The sequence below is a fragment of the Ovis aries genome, chromosome 1 (assembly GCF_016772045.2).
Source record: "Ovis aries strain OAR_USU_Benz2616 breed Rambouillet chromosome 1, ARS-UI_Ramb_v3.0, whole genome shotgun sequence".
Taxonomy (NCBI): Eukaryota; Metazoa; Chordata; class Mammalia; order Artiodactyla; family Bovidae; genus Ovis; species Ovis aries.
Window position 1 is genome coordinate 110188024 of NC_056054.1, and position 9382 is coordinate 110197405.

The following is a 9382-nucleotide window of genomic DNA, read 5'->3' on the forward strand; positions in this document are numbered from 1 at the left end:
AAAACAGAACAAAAATAAATAAAATAAATAATAAATAAATAAAAACATGAGCAGGGCTCCAGTAGAGGTGGAACTCCATGGAGAGGATTATAAAACAGAACAATAATAAAATAATAAATAAATAAAAACATGAGCAAAATTGCTGTTTGTGGAATGCTTCATCTGTACCAGAAACGTGGATTCTGAATGGGATTTCCTTAAATGTTCTTTGAGAGAGTCAAATAGAGATCAGACAATTTTTTTCTGACTTTATTTTCTGTTTTTAGAGTGTTTTTACATGCAGCCCAGGAGACAAGACTGGGTCCCCTAAGGCATTTTCTCAAGTTTTGAGTTTGACAGAAAAGGGACTTTTACCTTTGAGTAGGTCAGAGGAAACAGGGGTCTAAATATTGCTTGCATGCTTATTAAGTCACTTCAGTTGTGCCTGTCTCTGTGTGACTATGGACAGTGGCCTGCCAGGCTCCTCTGTCCATGGGACTCCTGGGCAAGAATATTGGAGTGGGTTGCTATGCTTCCCTCCAGGGGATCTTCCAGAGCCAAGGATTGAACCTGAGTCTCTTACATCTCAAGCAATATTTTAATTCATTAAAGAATCAACTCCATAAATAAATAAATATTTATTATGCATGTTTAAGGCTTCCCTGGTGACTCAGATGGTAAAGAATCCACATGCAATGCAGGAAACCTGGATTTGATCCTTGGGTTGAGAAGATTCCCTAGAGGAGGGCATAGCAACCTACTCCAGTATTCTTGCCTGGAGAATTCCATGGGCAGAGGAGCCTGGCAGGCTATAGCCCATAGGTTCGCAGAATCAGGCATGACTGAGCGACTAATAACATGCATGTTTAAAATCCCAGGCCTGAAGAAGGATTTACTCAAAAGATCAAGTCCCCTCTCTAGACAAGAGGCTCTCCTAGTTTAGTCTCAGATATGCCTCAGATCAAGATGGTATTGGTGTTTGCCTACTAGTTCTGGGGCTGTGGCCTCTATCCACACAGAGAGAGCAGGAACAAGGGCGTGGAGAAGTGCTTTTAGTTCAGTGGCAGGGCTCAGGCCCACAACCACAATTTAGGCAGAGCATAACCCTCTGGCTGCTGCTCAGTGCCCACAAGTTCAGGATGTTGGCACAGAAACAGGTGGTGTCCATCTGGCCTGGTGAACACATGATCTTCTGCAAACATATGATAACGCAGGCGCCCCAAGCAGCTCTCTAACATCAGGCTCTGTGGCCTCTAAGTACATTTCCACCACCACCGCAGAAGGTAAGAGGGAATCGCTTCTCCAAAGAGTAAGCCCCAGAACCCACATCCTTTCCCGTTCACTTCTGCTCTGCCCCTCCCCTACAGCTGTTTCAGAGTACAAAGACACTTTAGGACGATACATGCAAAGCTCTCTGGATGCAAACTATGTCTGGGTAAGTACCGTTTTATAACTTCAGCTTGGTGTTTGCTGACACATAAAAACAAGCCCTTACTGTCGTCTTTATCCTGCTTTCTAGTTTTAACTTTTGTTCTCCCCCAGCTGGTGGCTGAGACGGGAAAGAATCTGTCTGCGATGCAGGAGACCTGAGTTCAATCCCTGGATCAGGAAGATCCCCTGGATCTGGAAGATCCTCTGGAGAAGAAAGATTGCCTGTAGAAGGGAATGGTTACCCACTCCAGTATTCTTTCCAGGAGAATTCTATGGACAGAGAGATTGGCGGACTTATAGTCCGTTGGGTTGCAAAGTGTCAGACATGAACTAACACTTTCACTTTCCCCCCACCCAGCCTGCATTCTAGAGTTATTTTTCTTGCTTTTCTGGGTCATTGAGGAAACAATGTCTTTTCCATCTTGCCCCCAGGTCCACACCTTTGAAGCTGACACTGTTACCCGAAATGCTAGATTTTACCCTGGTGAGTCCATCATTTCTACCCTTAGATTTCCCAAGACAAGTTGATAAATGACATATTTTGAGAAAGCCTTATTGTTGCTGTTCTGTTGCTAAGTTGTGTCTGACTCTTTGAGACCCCATGAATTACACCTCACCAGGCTTCTCTGTCCTTCACTGTCTTCCAGGGTTTGCTCAAGCTCATGTCCATTGAGTGGGTGATGCCATCCCACGATCTCATCCTCTGTCACCCCCTTCTCCTCCAGCTCTCAATCTTTCCTAGAATTAGGGTCCTATACAGCATCAGTCCTTTCAGTGAATATTCAAGGTTGGTTTCCTTTAGGATTGACTGGTTTGATCTCCTTGCAGTACGAGGGATTCTCAAGAGTCTTCTCTAGCACCACAGTTCGAAAGCATCAATTCTTCAACACTCAGCCTTCTTTATGGTTAAACTCAGAGAAAGCCTAGGGGTCTGGCAAACACAATATGAGTTAACTCCTAATTAGATAAGAAAGCTAACCATGCTAAAGAGAGGTGACCAGTGTTCATGACATTTCGTTGGTTGCATCCTGTCTGATATGTTGATTAAATGTGGGGGACATTAGGAAATGGAATGGGTGGAGAGTTTTAGGGACAGGAAAAGCGAGAGCCTGGAACCAGATAACTAAATCATTTAAAAATATTTATTGAGGACCTCTATGATAATAACAACAACAGTGGCAAGAGGCACTACTGAGTGCTTCATCTGTGCCACTCATTAGGCTAAACACTTTCTATGGATTACCTAGTTTGATCTTCACAATGACTATATGAGAAAGAAATGATTATTATCCCCATTTAAAGATAAGTAAATCAGAGTTTTGAAAATTAGGTAGCTTGCCAAGGCTTAGAGCCTATATGTGGCTGATTCAGGATTGGAACCTCAGTAGTCTGACTTTAAAGTCCATGTATAAGCTGAATATCAAGTAGAGGATCATGTGCTTTTTGTTGGACTTTCCAAAAAGTAAAACAACAAGACAGTATTTGCTCTCATGCAGTTTACAGTTTAATTGTGCAGAACAGCAAATGAATGAATATCATATGTGATAAGAGCCATGATACATTTGTAACTTGTTCATGTGATAGAACATCACTGGACCTTTGGCTTTCTGCCTCTTTCCCCTTCTAGCCATCCTGTAAATGAATACCAAATTAATCTTCCTAAAGAATTGGATCTTCTTACTTCCCTTCTCCAGCAGATCTTCCTGACCCAGGAATCGAACCGGGGTCTTCTGCATTTCAGGCAGTTTCTTTATGGGGTGAGTTACTAGGGAAGCCCCACTTACAAAACTGCTGCTGCTGCTAAGTCGCTTCAGTTGTGTCCGACTCTGTGCGACCCCATAGACAGCAGCCCACCAGGCTCCCCTGTCCCTGGGATTCTCCAGGCAAGAACACTGGAGTGGGCTGACATTTCCTTCTCCAACTTACAAAACTACAGTAAGCCTAAAACCGCCTCAACTGCAACATGTCTCAGAAAGAACTGAAAGGACTAAGAAAGTTTACTCTGGAAAGAGAGGAGACTCAAAGAGAACATAGTAATAATTTTGACATGCTAAAAGAGCTATGCTTTTGAACCATGGTGTTGGAGAAGACTCTTGAGAGTCTTGGACTGCAAGGAGATCCAACCAGTCCATCCTAAAGTAGATCAGTCCTGGGTGTTCATTGGAAGGAATGATGCTAAAGCTGAAACTCCAATAATTTGGCTACCTCATGTGAAGAGTTGACTCATTGGAAAAGACCCTGATGCTGAGAGGGATTGAGGGCAGGAGGAGAAGGGGACGACAGAGGATGAGATGGCTGGATGGCATCACCAACTCAATGGACACTCCTGGTGTGCTGTGATTCATGGGGCCGCAAAGAGTCAGACACGACTGAGCGACTGAACTGAACTGAACTAAACGAACTGAAAAGAGGTATCTTATAGGAAAAAAAGTAATCAGTGGCCCAAAGAATTTCCCAAAATGTATCCACAGACCAGTGGCCTAGAACACCTACCACATGTCACGGACTATGTTTGGTTTTGAGGATATTACAAAAAGTCCTAAAAATAGTACATTTAAAAAGAAAGCCTGAAAATTATGAGTTATTAACTCAGTGGTCTTCAAGCACTAGGAAAAAGAAGTGTTGGGAGTAATTGGGAGAAATGGTGGCAAAGAGAATCTTGGAACCAGGAAGAGAAAGGCAAGAAACAGCTGGATGTAGGGCATCTAAAAAAAAAAAAAAACATGCATCATTATTGGTTTATTTTGTCCTTTTTAAAATGATGATTCAGTATAAGGGGGATGGACAGTTTAGTCTTTGGAGTCAGTCCTTTCAGGCTCCGAATTCTGCTCCAGTTTTCCCACTATCTTGGGCAAGATACTGAAACCTTGTGAGCAGATATTTCTCCAGTCATAATCATGAGGATAATGATTCACATCTCAGAGAAATTAAACAGTAGAGGATGTAGTAACTGTTTCCTTATGTGGGGAAAACCACTAACTCATTATTAGCGGCATGTACTTTTACTCAACCTCACGAAGACTTGAATGGGAAAGTCATCTTGAAAATGCTAAAGTGAAGAATATGAAAGAACAAAACCAGAAACCAGGTGGGAGGAAAGCTTTGTATTACTTGGAACATTTTGGAGATAAATGACAGAAATTTACCCTGAATTAGGTAATTTTTTTAAAAAATTCAAAAATAAAAGCATGCAACTGTTCATACATCTCAAAAATCCACAGCGGGTGAGCACGGCTCAAATGATGTCATCAGTTGTCCTCTTAATCTCTTGGCTCTTATTCTTCTGTGTTGGTTTTTTCTGAGGTAGCCATTGTCTAGATTGTAGAAATAATAGCTGATAGCATCTCTAGGCTTATATGGACATTAATTCTTATATGTTTGAAGCAGAGGAATCTCAGAGGTCATATCAACCTCTGAGTAAAAAAACTATCCCTGCTGGGACCATGTGCCCATCTTTGAAATAATCATCTTTTGTGGTGGCAGGGGAAGGCAACTCTGATGGCCAAGCACAGTTATGGGTTCCCATCTTTTCCAAGGTTGTCTTTGGTGAATACTCCAGGTTGGTCCATCAGAAAAGTCCATCCCCTGAACATAGACGAGGGGTAGGGAGCTACAGTTCCTAGAAAAGCAGAATTTTATTTCTGGCAGGAGGAGAAAAAGATAAGGGGGATAAAACCCAAAGGCATGGAAAGGAGATTGAAATTCAAGATATAGAAAAAAAGGCTGTTGATGTTACAGCTGACAATGAAGTAAAGCCAAAAAGAGTATGGCTTCTCATCACCAGTGCTAATAAGCTACACTCAATATTCAAGACCATTTCTAGTGTCAGTAAGATTATTATTCCGGCATAGGGATTCTGCCTTACACCTCATATTTTAGAGGTACTCATATCATAAATGTAGCCCAAAGTGGACATTAAAAAACACAGGGGTGCCTATACCCTGAAGATCTAGTGTCCAGTGATAGCCTAAGGACAAACAATCCTAACATCTACTTTTATGACTGACACCTTTTACTCCCCCAGAGAAACGCTGATCCACACCTCTTGCCCTTTGTCCTCAAAATAAGAAAGCAACTGTGTCCAAATATTATTAAGTTGGTGGGTTATAGCACTGAGGTGGATACAGCCTGGAATGAGAAGAGGTTTGAATGGCGGACAGAAAAAAACAAATGAATTAACTTGTCAAACTTGTCCTCTCTGATAACATGAATGCAGTAAGTTCTTGTATAAAATATGATCATTTCTCAGTAGTGCCAATTGTCCATTTTGTTGCTTCTCTCTGCATACCAATTTGTAGTTCCACAGAGATTCACCAACTAGCCCAGATTGCACGTGGCAGATGAAAAATGCTTTGCTTGTTAAGCAATTTATATTACTCTTAAGTTTAGACATCTGTAGCCAACAAAATATAAATAATATTTAAAAAACAAGGTACTGATTCTTTATATTGGCAAATAAATGGACTCTGATCTCTAGAATTGTAAATAGTTTTATAAGTTATTAAATATGATTTAAAGTTTCTTCTGTTAGATAAACTTAAAACAATTTAATGGAAAATTTTGTATTTATCAATTATCATTCATATTTGCCTTTTAACTTTAACATATTTAAATACTTTAGGAGAAAATTACTTTCTTGAAAATATAACGGTTATTTTGTTTGGCAAATCTTCTATATCTACCTTAATTTTCATTTTTGGTGGAAATATGCTCAAATCTTGTACAGCTTGAAGGAAGATTTTTTTTTTTAATTTAGGTTGGTGAGAATAGGTACAAGTCAAAAATCAAAAATGTGATAAAAATTAAGAAATTTGAGACTGTTTACCAACAGTTGAATGGATAAAGAGAATGTGAGATACACACACACACACACACACAAAATGGAATAATACTTAGCCATGAGAAATGAGGAAATTCTGCCATTTTTGACAACTTGGATGAAATTTGAGGGCATTATTCTATGTGAAATAAGCCAGACAAAGAGACAAATACTGTATGATACTGCTTGTATGTTGAGTCTAAAAATCAAGCTCAGAAATAGAGAAGAGATTAGTGGTTGCTAGGGGCTGGGATGGGTGGGGGGAATGGGGAGGTATTGGTTAAAGGGTATGAAATTTCATTTATAAGATAAATAAGTTCTAAGGAATCTAATGTATAGCACAGTGATTATAATTAATAATGCTGTATTATGTACTTGAAAATTGCTGAGAGTGGATCTTAAATGTTCTCACCACAAAAAAGAAATGACAATTATGTGACATGATGGAGGTGTTAGCTAATGCTATGGTAATATCCTTTGGAATATACAAAGGTATCACAAAGTTTAATGTGTTATGCACCTTAAACTTACACGATGTTATCTAAATAAAGAAGCAGGAGTAGAAAAAAAAACAACAACAACAACTTGGGCTCATAAAGGAAAAAAGCTGAAAAGAAAAAAAGAAAAGAAGATAATCTATTTAGCACTTCAAACAGTGAAAATGAACATATCCTGACATGCATGGCCCACATAAAATTTGTCATTATGACATTGACATTTTATTAAGGATTTTATTATTTATGAAAACAATACACATGAGCAAGAAAACTGGTCTTATCAAGTCTGCAACTTGAACAGGTGAAATGAAATCCTTCCATTTTCCTCCATGTCCCTTACTGAAAGGAAATTAGTTACTAATACAAACAATGAGAATGAAAAACAGAATTACTCAAATCAACCTACAATTTGGAAATATTAAATGTTATTTTGATCTACCCATTGGAAGATGAAGAAAATTACATTCATTAAATTGGCAAATTTCATGGCTGAGGAATACTAAACATCTTGAGTTTTATTAGATGAAGACTTTGGAAAATAGTCATCTCTTCATTTTGACATCATAAAAATATTTTGAACAAGGCAGAATTCAATCCAAATTAATACATCTATGCCAGATTTTTAGCCAAAATTCGACAGACTTTTGAGTGCCATATACTTTGCATAGTTTAAACTTGTCATTTAAACATATTGAAGACATGTCCTCAACTGTGCCAATAGAAATAACATTTGCTGGAACAATTCAAAAGTATATATCTTCTACATCTACTAAAGATAGCTTTTTTTTGGTTTTCAAACGCCTATCAAATTCACCTAAACTATTGTTGAATGCACTGTCGGAACATTACTGATCGTTGGTAAAACAATTAAACTTAGATTAAGCAAGAAAAGGTATTAGAAGAGTTAAATGAAACAAAGGAAGACCCTTAAATAAATAGTCATGATCTTCAGCTGAAAATAAAGTTCAACTTGTGTTATCCATAGTTATTTTACAAGAAATGTTGTTTGTATTAATTACATTAGCAAAAGCTTATGGACAACACCATAAACAGTAAACAAGTAATATTTCAAAATTTTAGAGAAAATGTTTTCTTCTGTCAAAAGAAACTACATGTGAAATATGCAACAAAAGTGATATTCCAGCAAAGGATTATCCTCTAAAGTGATATCCCCTAAAAGGGCTATAAAGATGAAATAAAGAAATTTCCTGAATTCTGAAGGCTAATATTCAAATGTTAAGAATTCTAGTATTAATTTCTACACAGACTATTTTAAATCCATTAGAGATAATAGCATAGTCTCAATTAGAGAAATGATTCCATATTGCCATTTTTCATTTTCTTTATAATATGCCAGCATTGAAATTTTTGAAAGAAGAACTTAAGTAATATTGTATGTATCAAGATATCATTTTAAGAGGTAGCAAAAACTTGTGATAAAAGTGATATTAATTTATATGATGAAATTTAAATATGTTGTAACATACTATGTGATAGATATAATTTATTAATTTGACATTACTTTTGAACATAATAGCTAAAATTTATAGCTCATTTTCATTTAAATTTTGCTTTAAATACTTTCCTATCAATTCCAGTTGGTAGTAACTCAGAACAGCAAATTTTCTACAAATTGAAATTAATAAAAGCTACCTAAGTACCACAATAACTCAAGGAAAATGATCTAATTTGGCATTGCTTTTAATGTGAAAGTATTATGTGAAACAGCTGTGAAAACAAAACAAGAGAAAAGCAAAGCAGAAAATGAAAGATACACCCATTTGAATTCAGAGTTCCAAAGAATAGCAAGGAGAGATAAGAAAGCCTTCCTCAGCGATCAATGCAAAGAAATAGAGGAAAACGACAGAATGGGAAAGACTAGAGATCTCTTCAAGAAACTTAGAGATACCAAGGGAACATTTCATGCAGAGATGGGCTCAATAAAGGACAGAAATCGTATGGCCCTAACAGAAGCAAAAGATATTAACAAGAGGTGGCAAGAATACATATAACTATACCAAAAAGGTCTTCATGACCCAAATAATCACAATGATGTGATCACTCACTTAGAGCCAGACATCCTGGAATGTGAAGTCAAGTGGGCCTTAGAAAGCGTCATTACGAACAAAGCTAGTGGAGGTGATGGAATTCCAGTTGAGCTATTTCAAATCCTGAAAGATGATGCTGTGAAACTGCTGCACTCAATATGCCAGCAAATTTGGAAAACTCAGCAGTGACCACAGGACTGGAAAAGGTCAGTTTTCTTTCCAATCCCAAAGAAAGGCAATGCAAAAGAATGCTCAAACTACCACACAATTGCACTCATCTCACATGCTAGTAAAGTAATGCTCAAAATTCTGCGAGTCAGGCTTCAGCAATATGTGAACCATGAACTTCCAGATGTTCAAGCTAGTTTTAGACAAGGCAGAGGAATCAGAGGTCAAATTGCCAACATCTGCTGGATCATCAAAAGAGCAAAAGAGTTTCAGAAAAACATCTATTTCTGCTTTATTGACTATACCAAAGCCTTTGACTGTGTGGATCACAAAAAACTGTGGAAAACTCTGAAGGAAGTGGGAATCCAGACCACCTGACCTGACTCTTGAGAAACCTATATGCAGGTCAAGAAGCAACAGTTAGAACTGGACATGGAACA

The 9382-nt window shown here is 37.9% G+C and overlaps 1 long non-coding RNA gene across 1 annotated transcript; it reads left to right on the top strand.

Annotated features, from left to right (window-relative positions):
* Nucleotides 1-1234: 1234 nt before the first annotated feature.
* Nucleotides 1235-4630, top strand: LOC132658251 (uncharacterized). The gene is made up of 2 exons (XR_009597613.1): nt 1235-1414; nt 1522-4630. It is a non-coding gene; the product is annotated as an uncharacterized LOC132658251 (long non-coding RNA).
* The last annotated feature ends 4752 nt before the right edge of the window (nt 4631-9382 follow it).